At 42.2% G+C, this 14,810-nt stretch overlaps 1 protein-coding gene across 1 annotated transcript in view; it reads left to right on the top strand.

The window, feature by feature from the left end:
• The window catches only part of AHRR (aryl-hydrocarbon receptor repressor), a 392,680-nt gene that overhangs the window by 262,310 nt on the left and 115,560 nt on the right, over positions 1-14,810 (top strand). The gene's annotated exons all lie outside the window — the stretch shown is intronic.

Here is a 14,810-nt window from a genome sequence, read left to right as displayed (position 1 = left end):
CAGATGTCCGCCTGCTGAGCAGAGCGGAGGCTGAACGCTGCCAGACTGATGCATTCTGAGCGGATCCGCGTCCACTCAGAATGCATTAGGGCAGTACGGATGCCTTCGGGGCCGCTTGTGAGCCCCTTCAAACGGAGCTCACAAGCGGACACCTGAACGCTAGTGTGAAAGTAGCCTTAGGCTCCCTCCAACCTGTGGAAGGAATGTGATGGTCCGTGAGGATGGACCCACAAAGGACATTCACCTACATTTTTATATTTACTTTTTGCCATTAGGAACATGTCAGCATTTTGGTTTGCGGTAGTTTGTGGTTAGTGCTGCTTTTTTTCAAAGTGCAGCATGCTCTATGTAAGGCATTTTTTTCATTGAGTTCGCATATAAACATATACATTGAAAAAGTCCTTAAAAATCAATAAAAACACCAGAAAAACGCAATAAAACATTTTGTTATGTTCCATCATGTTACTGTCAATTTAATGGGAACCTGTCACCGGGATTTTGGGTATAGAGCTGAGGACATGGGTTGCTAGATGGCCGCTAGCACATCCGCAATACCCAGTCCACATAGCTCTGTGTGCTTTTATTGTGTAAAAAAAGATTTTATAGATATGAAAATTAACCTGAGATGAGTCCTGTATGTGAGATGAGTCAGGGACAGGACTCATCTCAGGTTAATTTGCATATCTATAAAATCGTAGCAACCCATGTCCTCAGCTCAATACACAAAATCCCGGAGCCAGGTTCCCTTGAAAGGGGTTTCCGGACAATAACATTTCTTTAAACAATACTTAGACCCTTCCCAGGTCCACTCCGGTCATCTGTACCCCCTCTCAAGAAAGAAATAGGACTGCTAATCAATCATTGGCTGTAGCAGTGACCCACTACCGAACAAGGGTCAGGGGAGCAATGAGGTGACATTTATATTTTTTAAAGCATTTTCAGTCTTTTTTAAAATGACTGGCCAGACAACTCCTTAAATACCATAAATCATAAGATAGACTGTTTCAATGTCTTTACCTTTCTTCAGTTTGTGGTCCAAAAATATAGCAAATATAGTTTATTATATCACATTCAAATTTTGCTCTTCAAAGATTCAGAGGATTTTGTTGCAATAGTTTAAATTGGTAGTTAGTTTCCTATCATCCTCATTAGAGATAAGTGAATTGATTCTAAATGAATCACATTTGTTATGAATGTCCAATGAATACACATCTTTTGGTATTCCTCTGGCACAAATTGACTAATTTGACTAAAATGTTCTCTGGAATTTTATGTTTCAGAATACAGAGAAGGTGACAAACTGAAGAAAGAGGATAACATGCCCATAGTAACCAACCAATCCAATTCCACCTTTTGTTTTCCAATGGAGCTGTGAGAAATGAAAGGTGGAATCTAATTGGTTGCTATGGGCAACTAAGCCAGTTCAACTTTACACCAGTTTGATAAATGACCCCAACTGTTAGACAGAGGAAAGAGATCTAAAACACAGAATAAAGCTAGTTTAGGGTCACAGAGTTTATTTCACAATGAAGACAATACAATTAATTGCCAGAGAAGAAAAGGTCACACTGGTAGCCATTTTATTCAGAACTGTAGCATTTAAAGAGACAGCTCTCAATTTATTATCAATGTAAATCACCCGAACATACCAATCTTCACCAAATAATGGTTACTATACTTTCACACTAGCGTTATTCTTTTCCGGTATTAAAATCCGCCAAAGGGTCTCGACACCGGAAAAAATCCAATTCAGTATTGTCCTAATGCATTCTGAATTGAAAGCAATCCATTCAGTATGCATCAGGATGTCTTCCGTTACGTCCCTTGTACGCTATTTGACTGGACAAAATACCGCAGCATGCTGCAGTATTTTTTCCGGACAATATCCCGGAACAATACCGCATTAATTTACATAGAGATGTATTAATGCCGGATCCGATACCAAGTGTTCCAGAAATTTCTGCATCACCGGATCCGGTTTTCCGGTCTGCGCATGCGGCAGGCTTTTAATCTTTGAAAAAATGTAATCCGTTGCCGAAACTGCCTGACGGATTCTAACAACGCAAGTGTGAAAGTACCCTAAGGAAGTCTGTTGCAACTATGATGTTATTCAATGTTGCATAAAGCTACACAACTCAATTTATTATTAACGTGAATCACTCCAATATATAAATGACTGTAATGTGCAAATATTTTTTCATTTTAAATGTAGAAATAGTCATTTTGTGTTTTTCTTTATTGTTTACACTGAATACTGTATTTCACACTGAATAACCTGTTAAATCAGTTGTTCAAGTTATTTCAGTCATGTGGCTACTTAATAAGTATAGATTTTTTGGGCTTTTACGTAAAGTATGCACAATAAAATGTATTTTATAAAAAGTAATTGCTTATTTATTTATTGCAAACTTTTTGTAGTTTAAAACATTTCATTACATTTTGTATGATTACATTAAGGATTTACTAAATAATTTTATATTTATAATGTATTACCATACTTCTGTAGGCTACTTCATTATGCTTTTTGTCTCTGTGGCACAGGCTTTGTTTAGGACAACACTGTGCACAAGCAGCAGGAATACTGAACTTACAGTGCTGGGGTCCTTTCTAGTTCCTCAGGGCTGACTGCAGAGGGCTTATCCAGCATCCAATCAGGACACTGGGACCCAATCAGAAGGGGAAATCCCCTTTGATTATGCTGGGGTCACAGACTGGCAATCAAAATATTAACAGCTGGGATTGGAGCTTCCTCCAATCCTAGCTGTAGAGCAAAAGACTGAACTAAGAGTTGGAACAGTTAGTTACAGTTAATTTGTAGAGCAAGAGTGCTTAAAGAAGCATTCTGCTCTCTCAAAATCAGAGACCGCAAAAGACAATGGTGCTGACATTGTGCCATCTGACATATTGGTGGGCATTACTGTTACTGACAGTATTTACTGACAGTATATTGTAGTGGATTCTGTGGCTACTACTACCCCTACACAGCCCCCATCTTTATTGTGTGATATATGAAAGACATGCACATGAATAGCAACAATTGTAAAAACACTGCAGATGGGGTTGTCCTGCTCCCCCCAGCTCTCAGTCTGTATGTTTGATTTGTTCACCGTGCCAGCCTTATTCAGCATTTCTTATAGTGTGTATATCTCTTGGTCCTCTTTATGGAGACTATTGAGTTCCCCTTTTTGGACCTTAACTCGAGATAGCTTGACTTATTGTCCCCTTTAAGGTGATGTATCATGTCCTGTTAATACACTGGACAGCATAGCCATTATCATGTTATACTGATTAACAGGGCACTGTTAGGATTGTCTCCTTGCAGATTTATATTAAAGATTTGATATCTCATTCTTTTGTGATACTTTTATAAAGTGAGACATACAGTGCTGCCCATAATTATTCATACCCCTGGCAAATTTTGACTTAAAGTTACTTTTATTCAACCAGCAAGTAATCTTTTGACAGGAAATGACATAGGTGTCTCCTAAAAGATAATAAGACGATGTACAAGAGGCATTATTGTGGGGAAAAAACATTTCTCAGCTTTTATTTACATTTGAGCAAAAAAATACAAGATGTTCCGCACTCTGGAAAATCTCAGAGGACGTGGTTGGAAGCCAAAAGTGACACATGTGCTGGCCAGGAGGATAGTTAAGAGGTAAAAAAGAATCCAAGGATCACCACCAAGGCCATCCTGGTGAATCTGGGCTCTTCTGGTGGCAATGTCTCAAGGAAGAAAATCCAACGGACACTGCACACTGCAGACCAAGGAGGACGCCACTTCTCCAGATAAGGCACACAAAAGCTCACTTGGCCTTTGCAAAAGCTCATCTGGACAAAAGAAGACTTCTTGTCTTCTGTGTTATGGTCAGATGAAACAAAAATTGAATTGTTTGGTCACAATGATGTTTCATTCATTTGGTGTAAAAAAGGAGAAGCCTTCAACCCAAAGAACACCATCCCCACTGTCAAACATGGTGGTGGGAACCTAATGCTTTGGGGGTGTTTTTCAGCCAATGGACTAGGGAACCTAATCACAGTAAACAGCACCATGAAAAAAGATCAATACATGAGGATTCTCAACGACAACATCAGGCAGTCTGCAGAGAAACTTGGCCTTGGGCACCAGTGGACATTTCAGCATGACAATGACCCAAAACACACAGCAAAAGTGGTGAAGAAATGGTTAGCAGACAACAACATTAACGTTTTGGAGTGGCCAAGCCAGAGTCCAGACTTGAATCAAATTGAGAATCTGTGGAGGGAGCTAAAGATCAGGGTGATGGCAAGAAGACCCTCCAATATGAAAGATTTGGAGCTCATTGCTAAAGATGAATGCGCAAGAATACCTGTGGAGACATGCAAAAAGCTGGTCTGCAATTATAGGAATTATGATTGCTGTGATAGCCAATAAAGGCTTTTCCATTGATTATTGAGAAGGGTATGAATAAATTTGGACTAGACACTTTTTGCTCAAATGTAAATAAAAGCTGAGAAATGTTTTTTTTCCCACAATAATGCCTCTTGTACATCGTCTTATTATGTTTTGGGAGACACCTATGTCATTTCCCGTCAAAAATGTACTTGCTGGTTGAATAAAAGTAACTAAGTCAAAATTTGCCAGGGGTATGAATAATTATGGGCAGCTCTGTACGTGGGGACCCTGTAACTGGGGGGTGTCACCTACTCAGCACTTATCTGCAGTGTTTTTGCATTTTTTGCTATTCATGTGCATGTCTTTCATATATGACACAATAAAGATGTTTTTGCATTACATGTGGGTTTGTAATTTGGTTTAGTAAATATGTATCCACACATGATTTTTTTATTACATGTTTGGTTTTCTACCCCTACACAGCCACACTTCTCTGCTCTACAGTGAAAATCATGGTAAATTGTATATCCTCATAGCAGGAATAAGTTATTGACATCTGTACCAATATAGATTTTTCTTCTCATTAAACATTGCTTGTATCTGATTCATTAAATTTTTCATGGTCACATGTGTCATTCATATTTTGTGAGATTTCAAAACAGACCTTTACAATTGTTCAGACTGCAGGGTTTTGAACTGCATACGACTCAACTCTGCTCTTGACCACACAATTGATACAGTATTAGCACATTTTCTATAAAAAAAAAAATTATGGAAAATGAGCTTTGTATTCAACAAAAAAATTACATGCTCCAAATGCATTTGTTTTGTATAAAAAGAGAAGTTAGAATATGAACAATTGTGGTTCGGTGATTCATATTATCTTTTGAATCATCTCATCCTCTCAAAGGTTGGATATAATTATTCATGGGAGAAGATGGAGAAGCGAAATTTAAATTATTAGACTGACCTAATTTAAAACAAGTATCCAATGTGCCAGTATAATAGAAGACTTAGTACAGTAGTACTTCAAGTTACAATAATTGGGTCTGGGATGCCTATTTAAAGGGAGTCTTTCACCTAAAATCGCCATTATAGAGCACTAACATCAGGATCTCCATTACATTCCCCATATTAGAATGCTACCTTCCATATTGCTGTCCATAGCCGATTTTCTCAGAAAAACACTTTTATTCAAAATGTTAATTAGCTTCTGAAGGTGCCCAGGGGCAGCGTTCATGTGGCCATTTCCCAGGCCCCTCTGTGGTTTTCATTTGAAATCCCTTCCCTTTCACCCCTCTGGCCCGCCCTAGGTTCTTCTGATTACGTCCTCCTCTTAGTGAGAAATCCAGCACCGTTCAACACATTCGCTGTGCCTGCGCACTTCATTCCCCATTATGCGAAGAGGCGTAAGGCCAGCTAGATTGGGATGTACGGGCCGGTACATGCGCATTAAACGCTCTTGTGCCTCTGCTCATAATGGGGAATGAAGTGCGCAGGCACAGCGAATCTGTTGAGCGGCGCTGGATTTCTCACTAAGAGGAGGACTCAGAAGAACCTAGGGTGAGCCAGAGGGGTGAAAGGGGAGGGGTTTCGTATGAAAAGCGCCGGGGGGCCTGGGAAACGACCACATGAACGCTGCCCCTGGGCACCTTCAGAAGCTAATTACAATTTTGAATAAAGGTGTTTTTCTGTGAAAATCGGCGGTGGACAGCAATATGGAAGGTAGCATTCTAATATGGGGAATGTAATGGAGATTCTGATGTTTGTGTTCTATAATGGTGATTTATGGTGAAAGACTCCCTTTAAAGGAAATGTGTCACAAAAAATGTTATCTGTCAGTTAAAACCAGATAGCGACACATCTTTTTTCTCTTATTAGGCTTAGTGGTCAGTGCAAAAACTGCCTTAATTTATAGTTTTTGTTTACATAGATATGTTTATATAGATATTGACATGGAAAATGAAAAATAACATCAACAATGCTTTAAAAATATGTTAAACATAAAAATGTGACTTGAACAATTTTGTGATGACGCATTCAATTTAAGTTGAAAATATTGCAACTTGAGTCCATATTCCTATGGAAAACTAGTAATTGGTTCGAAAGCACCCAAAAAAGAATCCCAAAATAAAAGAAAATAAAGATATACAGTAAGACCAGTAAGCAGATATTTTGGGCAGATAAAGCAAGTCCTTACATATTACCAGGAACAGATGATGGAAGCTGTAAATCTCTTTCTATGATGAGGACAGGAACTTCTTCAGGGTCCCGATAGGATAGAATGTACTAGAAAACTAAAATGGAGCCATCCTTACCCGACGTCTAAGGAAGCAGCTCATCCTGGCACAGAGAAAGGGCAGTACAGGACATGTAGTACTGTACTGTAAAGAGGAGCTACTAGACCAATACAGGTGTTTTACCTGAGAAATTACTATGTTGATTGGTTGGATCTGAATCTGAGGCATTGAATTATGAGTCTAGTTTAAAGATACAATGGCTCAAGAAAAAACATTGCATGTTGAAAATATTGTATCCTGATGCCATGGTATCTTGAGGGGTCACTGTATAAAGGCTGCATAGACCTGTGCCAGATTTATCACAAGGGCATAAGCTTGATGATAAATCTGGTGAAGGGATGAACACTTTTCACTCAGTTTATACCAACAAATAGTTGTTTTTTTTTACATCTAGATTTTTGAGTTTCAAACCACAGAAACTTCAAACAAGGTTTGTGTGTGCAGCGAGGTTTGCTGTATGGAGCAAGAGTACAATGTGGTGAAGATACAGATAAGCAGTGATGGACGAACATCGGCCGGGACGATTCGCGAACGCGCGTTCGATCAAATCGCGTCCATTGACTTTAATAGCAGGCGAACCTGAAAAACCTTCAGGTCATATTTGCAGCCACCAAATACAATCTATGAGTGCACAAATAGTCCCACAACATGGAAAGTGACATACCAGAGAGGGATCATTGGCAAAAATTCCCACAAAAATATGTATTTTAATCAGGGGCCATTTTTATACGTCTTAAAGGGAAACTCTCAAAAATGTGCCCTGCTGGAGCCTAGATAATTTTTATTTCCTATCGGTTTGATGTATACAAATGTGCAACACTTAACGTTTTTGTATCCGGCAGAGTCCATAAAAAATGCATACGTTAACGTAATTTCTTTTTCTACCATGGAACTGTATGGTGAACAGATGCCACTGTGCGGCATCAGTCTAATGCATCTGTTAACGCATACATTTTTGGTATGCACTAAATAGATGGCAAAAATAGGATGTAAACCCAGCCCTAGTGTCAGAATAAGCACCAGTCCGCAGAGGAGCAGCGTGGCGGAGAGGGGAGGCCGCCATGTACTGACAGAGCGCTACCTGGTCCTGGTGGTCAGGGGTGATGACTGTGTTAGGATCATTTTGTACTGGGAAATACAGGGAACAGTATAATACACTAGAATCTATATACTATAAAGCTATTAGCCCTACCCCCGAATAATAATACAATTAGGTGGTCATTTATTGTATAGAACTGACACAGATTGTGGCGCAAAGGTCCTTAGCACCACAATCTGCATATTTTTCTCGCTCATGCCAGGTCTAAAAAAGGATGGCGTGGGCAGGGAAAGAAATACAGTTATGGCCATCCAGTTATTGGATACCACCGCCATACATTGACCTGATAACACCTCTGTACAGTGACCGGATAACACCGCCATACCATGACGGGATAAAGGGGTATAAGAGGGCACAGTACAGGGAATGACTAGGGGCACTGCAAAGAGTCTAGTAAGAGGGCACAATGCAGGGTATAAGGAGGCACAATACGGGGGTGAGGGGCACAGTACTGGGTGGGGGGGCACAGTCACATGACCCTGTGACATTAGAAGGTCCTTATGCTGAATGCGGGTCATACATCACCATAATGAGAGGCAGAGGAGTGAGACAGGGGTGTGATTATGTGGCTAGAGATAGAAAATATAACTGTCGGCCAGTACAGGCCCCAAAAATTAGCCAATAGGCATTCACCTGACAGCAAAGAACTTTGGATTCTGTGGCTGGAGGTACATTAGGCGGTCACAGGATAAATATGTAACTGTCGGCCAGTACAGCCCCCAAAAATTAGGCATTCACCTTACATAAAAGGCCTTTTATAACGCTGTATATACATAAGGCAAGGATTATTCTTAGTTCTGGGTCGTGGCGGATATGTGATGGCTGGAATGAGGAAATTCAATTACACGTGGTCATCACAGGTGTTGAATTCATCCGAGATCCATGCCTCATTCATTTTAAAAAATGTGAGGTAGTCCACACTGTCGTGAGCTAGGCGAGTGCACTTATTGGTCACAATCCCCCCTGCTGCACTAAACGTCATTTGGGACAGGACACTCAACGAGGGGCAAGCAAAGAGTTCCATGGCAATTTGTGCCAGCTCTGGCCACAGGTCAAGCCTGCACACCCAGTAGTCAAGGGGTTCCTCACTTTTCAGAGCGTCCACATCGGCCCTTAACCCAATGTAGTCGGACACCTGTCGGTCTAGGCATTCCCTGAAGCTGAATCCGGAGGGTGGCTGTCGATGGGTTGGATGTAAGAATGATCTCATATCCGAAGTGACCCGGACCCACACCTGTTTCGCTGTGGGTGGAAATTCCTCTGCCAGTGCCCGCAGCAGCAGAATGCAAGTATCTCTCGCAGCAAGGCCTGGAAATGCTGAATTCTGACAGCCCTCTGTTATGCTGTTAACATGTCCGCCATTTTGTGTTTGTACCAGGGGTCTAAGTACGTTGCCACCCAGTCCTTGACCTTTTTGCTTTTTATACGTGGGTTCTTCTGCAAACAAGGGAACATGAAGGCCCCCATTTGCACTAAAGTCTCCTCCCCCCAGCCACAGACAACACCAGGGATCCCCGAAAAGTTTAAAGCCTCCTCCTGCCATCCAGCATCCTCCTCTGACTTCTCTTCAGACTCCTGCTGACTTGTCTCAGATGGAGTAGCCCCCCCTGGGAATTTAGTCAGCATTGCGACTTCCTCATCTTCCAGCTCCTGCTTCTCAACATCTTGATCAATGACACGACGCAATGCACACTTAGACAAGCATATACATGGTGGAGTCAGACGTCTGACTGGCCAGTGGTGTCACCGCTGAACGTTAGCAAGGTGAGCCATGGCCGTGTAAGATCTTCTAAAATGGACAGAGATTTTCCTGGCCTGGCACAAGACGTCTTGGATCCCGGGATATTTGGCAACAAATTGCTGCACAACTAAGTTCAGGATGTATGCCATGCACGGCACGTGTGTCATTTTGCCCTGTTTCAGCTGGCTCAGCAGATTGGCACTGTTTTCGCACATCACTTTACCAACTGTCAAATTGAGCGGAGTTAGCCACTGATCGTCCTGTGACTGCAGAGTTGAAAGCAGTACAGGACCGGTGGGGCTCTTGGCTTCCAGGCACAACAGCCACAGCACAGCATGGCAACGTCTCACCTGGCACCTAGAAATATTTCCTTCCGGGGACCTTCCATTGCAGTGTGCAAATGGCCACAATTTTTCTAAAGGCCTCCAAGTCCACCAATTCATATGGCAGTAGTTGGCGGGCTAGCAGTTTTTACAAGCCAACAGTCAGCCGTTGGGCAAGAGGATTATCTAGCGTCATCATTTTTTTTTTACACTCGAACATTTGGGTCATGGAAGCCTGCCTTGTGCCAGATGAATGTGACGATGGCACAGTGGAAGGTGGAGTGGAGGACTAATGGGAGGAGAGAGGAGAAAGAGAAGAGGTAGGACGTGGAACATCGGGAGTGTGGCTTTGTGGGTTCTGACGGCGTTGCTCCCACTGGGCTCGGTGATGGGAGGCCAGGTGCCTTCTTAAGACGGTCGTCCCTAGGTGAGTGTTGGGCTTACCGTGATTTATGCGTTGACATCATAGGCTGTAGATGGCAACACTATTATCAGCAGCTGACACATAAAAAAAAAGCCCACACTGCAGAGCCATGTGCTGGCGTCCTGGGAGCACCAGATGTGACCGTGCATGGTGGATGTCTCTCTCCAGATACATTTGTAGTCTGCATTTTGCCTCCTATGCACTGCAAGTTCTGCCTGCTTCTCCTCCTTCTCCTCCCTATCTGTTGCTCCGTCTCTGCCTCCGAACTCCCCTCCTCTTCCTCTCTTGTGGGCAACCACGTGACGTCCATCGACACGTCATCGGCACCTTCACTGCCACTGACATTAGAGATCTCGGAGTAGGCAGCAACAGCGGGGACCACCCTCCTTGGGCTGATCTGGGTACTGTCGTTAGACCGCTGGGTGGCAGCCATTGCTATCTCCATCTTGCCTGAGCTGTTCTTAACAGAATTTAACTGAATTTACAAATGATTTTTTAAAATTGCTTTATGGCAGCCACATAGATGCAATTGTCGGGAGGGGACCTCATTGACTTTTATGGGAGAGTTTTCTAGGCATGCTCTATGACCTGGGCAGAGTCATTGTACAACGGAATAGATAGGCTTTGACAATAATCTATTGTGAGTGATGGATCCTGTCTTATCTATACACAGATGTCATATCTCCTTATCATTACAGGCAGGTTTAGAATGGTATATAACTGCAATAAATTGATCTGTATAGACCATGAAGTGGAGCCTATTATTAGACTTAGTGGCCAGTGTGAAAACTGCTGGATCAGTTGGTTTTTTGTTCAAATATAGATATTGACATGGAAAATTAAAAATAAAATCATCAAAAATTATTAAAAAATATGTTAAACATAAAAATGTGATTTAACCAGCTCAGCTCCCCTAGCTTAAACACCCTTGATTACCAGACCACTTTTTACATTTCTGCACTACACTATTTTCACAGTTTATTGCTCGGTCATACAAATTACCACCCAAATGAATTTTACCTCCTTTTCTTCTCACTAAAAGAGCTTTTATTTGGTGGTATTTCATTGCTGCTGACATTTTTACTTTTTTTGTTATTAATCAAAATTTACCCAAATTTTTGCAAAAAAATGAAATTTTTCAATTTCAGTTGTAAAATTTTTCACAAAAAAAATACATTTCTATATTAATTTTTCTCTAAATTTATTGTTCTACATGTCTTTGATAAAAAAATGTTTGGGTAAAAAAAAATGGTTTGGGTAAAAGTTATAGCGTTTACAAACTATGGTACAAAAATGTGAATTTCCGCATTTTTAAGCAACTCTGACTTTCTGATCACCTGTCAAGTTTCCTGAGGTTCTACAATGCCCAGACATTAGAAAAACCCCACAAATGACCCCATTTCGGAAAGTAGACACCCTAAGGTATTCACTGATGGGCATAGTGAGTTCATAGAACTTTTTATTTTTTGTCACAAGTTAGCGGAAAATTATGATTTTAATTTTTTTTCTTACAAAGTCTCATTCCACTAAATTGTGACAAAAAATTAAAACTTCCATGAACTCACTATGCCCATCACGAAATACCTTGGGGTGTCTTCTTTCCAAAATGGGGTCACTTGTGGGGTAGTTATACTGCCCTGGCATTTTAGGGGCCCTAATGCGTGAGAAGAAGTCTGGAATCCAAATCTGTAAAAAATGCCCTGTAAAATCCCAAAGGTACTCATTGGAATTTGGGCCCCTTTGCCCACCTAGGCTGCAAAAAAGTGTCACACATGTGGTATCGCCATACTCAGGAGAAGTTGGGCAATGTGTTTTGGGGTGTATGTTTACATATACCCATGCTGGGTGATCGAAATATCTCTCTAAAAGCCAACTTTTCCCATTTTTTTATACAAAGTTGTCATTATAGAGAGATATTTCTCTCACCCAGCATGGGTATATGTAAAAAGACACCCCAAAACACATTGCCCAACTTCTCCTGAGTACGACGATACCACATGCGTGACACTTTTTTGCAGTCTAGGTGGGCAAAGGGGCCCAAATTTCAATGAGTATCTTTTAGGTGGAGATTTGGATTCCAGACTTCTTCTCACGCTTTAGGGCCCCTAAAATGCCAGGGCAGTATAAATACCCCACATGTGACCCCATTTTGGAAAGAAGACACCCCAAGGTATTCCGTGAGGGGCATGGCGAGTTCATAGAATTTTTTTTTTGGGCACAAGTTAGTGGAAATTGATTTATTTTTTTTCTCACAAAGTCTCCCTTTCCGCTAACTTGTGACAAAAAATTACATTTTACATGAACTTGCCATGCCCCTCACAAAATACCTTGGGGTGTCTTCTTTCCAAAATGAGGTCACATGTGGGGTATTTATACTGCCCTGGCATTTTAGGGGCCCTAAAGCGTGAGAAGAAGTCTGGAATATAAATGTCTAAAAATGTTTACGCATTTGCATTCTTGAGGGGTATGGTGAGTTCATGTGAGATTTTATTTTTTTGTCACAAGTTAGTGGAATATGAGACTTTGTAAGAAAAATAAATAAATACATTTCCGCTAACTTGTGCCAAAAAAATGTCTGAATGGAGCCTTACAGGGGGGTGATCAATGACAGGGGGGTGATCAGGGAGTCCATATGGGGTGATCACCACCCTGTCATTGATCACCCCCCTGTAAGGCTCCATTCAGAGGTCCGTATGTGTTTTGCGGACCTCTGAATGGAGCCAGACTTACAGGGGGGTGATCAATGACAGGGGGGTGATCAGGGAGTCTATATGGGCTATATGTCATTGATCACCCCCATGTAAGGCTCCATTCAGACGTCCGTATGCGTTTTGCGGATCCGATCCGTGGATCCGCAAAACACATACGGACGTATGAATGGAGCCTTACAGGGGGGTGATCAATGACAGGGGGGTGATCAGGGAATCTAATATGGGGTGATCAGGGGTTAATAAGGGGTTAATAAGTGACATGGGGGGTGTAGTGTAGTGGTGTTTGGTGCTACCTATTACAGAGCTGCCTGTGTCCTCTGGTGGTCGATCCAAGCAAAAGGGACCACCAGAGGACCAGGTAGCAGGTATATTAGACGCTGTTAACAAAACAGCGTCTAATATACCTGCTAGGGGTTAAAAAAATCGCATCCCCGCTGGCAGGCTGTAGATCAATTAGTTTACCTTCCGTTCCTGTGAACACGCGCGCCTGTGCGCGCATTCACAGGAAATCTTGCGTCTGGCGCATCCAGGAGGAATAACAGGGCCGCCGCAAAGACGCAATCCTGCGTGCGGCGGTCCTGTAGTGGTTAAACAATAGGTAATTTTCTGATGAGGTAATAAGGGATTATATACAGAAGTATTGGACTGTTAATAATACCATAACTGATAACCAGCATGGTTTTACCAAGGACAGAAGTTGTCAGACTAACCCAGGAGGTAAATAGAAGCCTGGCCAGAGGGGTGGCTTTGGATTTAGTGTTCTTGTATTTTGCAAAGGTATTTGATACTAGTGTTGAGCGCGAATATTCGAATCGCAAATTTTAATCGTGAATTTCGCCACTTCGAGAATTCGCAAAGATTTAGAATATAGTGCTATATATTCGTACACGCGAATATTCTAGATTTTTTTTATTTATCTGAACCTATGATCCCTCCCTGCTTCTTGCTTGTGGGCCAATGAGAAGGCTGCTATGTCTTTGTCTGAGCTTAGCAACATCCCTAGAGACCAATAGGAAAGTTGCCTACCGCTCACTATATACTGTAAGAACCTCCCCAGCAGACCTTGTATGCAGTATTTTGCAGTTCTGAGAGAGACAGCAGTGTCATTGCTGTGCTCTGTGCTTTCCTGTGTCATTACATTAGCTAGTAAGTTAGTTAGTTAGTTAGCTTATATATATAATACAGATAGTTAGTGGGAGATAGTCAGTGTAGGTTAGGGCTCTATCACACCTGCGTTCTTTTCTTCCGGCATAGAGTTCCGTCGTCGGGGCTCTATGCCGGAAGAATCCTGATCAGTTTTATCCTAATGCATTCTGAATGGAGTGAAATCCGTTCAGGATGCATCAGGATGTCTTCAGTTGCGGACCGGAACGTTTTTTGGCCGGAGAAAATACTGCAGCATGCTGTGCTTTTTGCTCCAGCCAAAAATCCTGAAGACTTGCCGCAAGGCCAGATCCGGAAGTAATGCCTATTGAAAAGCATTGATCCGGATCCGGCCATAAGCTAAACGTCGTTTCGGCGCATTGCCGGATCCGACGTTTAGCTTTTTCTGAATGGTTACCATGGCTGCCGGGACGCTAAAGTCCTGGCAGCCATGGTAAAGTCTAGTGGGGAGCGGGGGAGCAGCATACTTACCGTCCGTGCGGCTCCCGGGGCGCTCCAGAGTGACGTCAGGGCGCCCCACGCGCATGGATGACGTGATCGCATGGCACGTCATCCATGCGCATGGGGCGCTCTGACGTCATTCTGGAGCGCCCCGGGAGCCGCACGGACTGTAAGTATGCTGCTCCCCCGCTCCCCGCTCCTACTATGGCAACCAAGACTTTAATAGCGTCCT

This window comes from Bufo gargarizans, chromosome 5, assembly GCF_014858855.1.
Source record: "Bufo gargarizans isolate SCDJY-AF-19 chromosome 5, ASM1485885v1, whole genome shotgun sequence".
Lineage (NCBI taxonomy): Eukaryota > Metazoa > Chordata > Amphibia > Anura > Bufonidae > Bufo > Bufo gargarizans.
Note: the sequence above shows the minus strand (reverse complement) of the source record. Positions and strands in the feature narration are given on the sequence as shown.